This window comes from Octodon degus, unplaced genomic scaffold (genome assembly GCF_000260255.1).
Source record: "Octodon degus isolate 3935 unplaced genomic scaffold, OctDeg1.0 scaffold00057, whole genome shotgun sequence".
Taxonomy (NCBI): Eukaryota; Metazoa; Chordata; class Mammalia; order Rodentia; family Octodontidae; genus Octodon; species Octodon degus.
In genome coordinates, this window is record NW_004524633.1 from 717,347 (window position 1) to 719,115 (window position 1,769).

At 44.3% G+C, this 1,769-nt stretch overlaps 1 pseudogene; it reads right to left on the reverse strand.

The window, feature by feature from the left end:
- Positions 1 to 243: 243 nt before the first annotated feature.
- LOC101564845 lies at positions 244 to 1,304 on the reverse strand (annotated as a pseudogene).
- Positions 1,305 to 1,769: the final 465 nt, after the last annotated feature.

Genomic DNA, 1,769 nt, shown 5'->3' on the forward strand with positions numbered 1-1,769 from the left:
TCAGATGCTGCACTGAACGAGGCTGCCTTTGCAGTTAGGGAAGCAGCTACTGAAATCATGTACAAACGGAAATAACTACACTGCCTGCAGAATGAGAGGTTATTGTGGAGACAGCTGATAAAAGCCATGCAACCTTTTTATTTTTAAGTCATAAAGAGGTATCAAAATTAAAAAGCAAAATTTACAGAAGACTTAAAACTATTAGGAGCATCAAAAGAATTGTAAATGGTACTAGGCGCAGGGCAATTATGAACATTGTAGGGCACAGGAAGAACAGTGAACATGTGCTGAAGATATTAGGGGAGAGGATCTGGTGAAGTTTTGATCCTAGACAAGCACCTGGATAAAGAAATAATGGGACAAGACTTCTCAACCCAACTATGTGCTTAAGAGTCGTCCTCGCAATTGGCACTGTCTCTGTCATCCTCTCCTTCCTCAGCCTTTTTCATCATCCGTGATCAACTCCAGCATTTTCACCTGGTCCTCCACCCAGTCTTCATTTTCATCATCATCCAGGAGCTCCCCCTCCTCAGCAGTCATCCGCAGCACCCTCAGACTCAATCTTCACATTAGTCTCATCTTTCTTCTGGGAGGTGGTGGCCTGCTCCTCTTCAGTCTTATCATTCATCTCCACTGCTTGTTTGTTCTGTTCCTTTTCAATTTTCTCCAGGCTTTCCAGTAAAGAGTCCACTTTTTGTTTTATCTGGGTCAGCTCCTTCTTAATGGCCTAAAGGTCGTCACCTTTCAACTTTCCAGAAGTGGGCGAAGTTCCCCGCTGGCCACTGTTGGAATTAAAGCCACTTTTGCCTCTTGGGGAGGTGTTTCCTGATGCGTTTTGAGGGCACCACAGCCTGAGCAATAGGAGGAGGAGGAGGAGGAACACATGCCGGGTAACTGACCATCCTGTCATAATAATCACATTGAAAGTCACAGTCCAAGTCAGAAGAGGAGCTGAGTAGAGGGGACGGAGCAGGGCGTTCTGGTGCTGACCCAGACGTCTCTGCTGCAGATGGTTTCACACCGGCTTTTCCTCTGTTCACTTCTGGCTCTGCAGCCAGATTAATACCTAACACCTGCCCAGCAATCATCCTGCCATCCTCCAGCTGCAGCAGGCGGGCATTTCTCTCATTAACATACTGCACAAAGGCAAAGCCCTTATGAATGGAGAAACCCACAATTTTGCCATACTTGAAGAAGATGACCTCCACATCAGATTTCTTCACCACAAGAGTGTTCAGATTCCCAATGAACACAAGAGAATCCAGGGAGCGAGGCTCTGTCTTGTTGGTAACATTGCTAGTCATTGTGTTTGAAGATAAAGTTGCTGACAGAGGCAAAAACTATAGCTGAAGATCAAAAACCTCTCATAGGAGAGAGATGAGAGAAAAGATTTGATTCCAAATATCCTGCTCCAGGTTCTACGTGGAGTTGGCCGCTGCTGGAGGTCAGCAACGCAGCAGCAACTGCTCTGTCTCTGTCTCTTCACCAAGACACTATTTCTGCCAAAGAAGAAATCAAAGCCAATTTGTTAAGTAAAAATTTAAGAACAATAGCAAAAAGTCTCCTTATATTAATTCACTAAGGAACTAACTAAATCAATGAAAAGCTGTTTCACTAAATTTAAAAAGGTATATTTTGTATTTTCTTTACCCTTGTGTATTTAGGTGACTGAATGTGCTTTCCATTTCACATACACATGTGAGTGTGTGCCCATGTGGCGTGTGTGTGTGTGTGTGTGTGTGTCTGTGTGTGTGTGTCTGTGTGTGTGT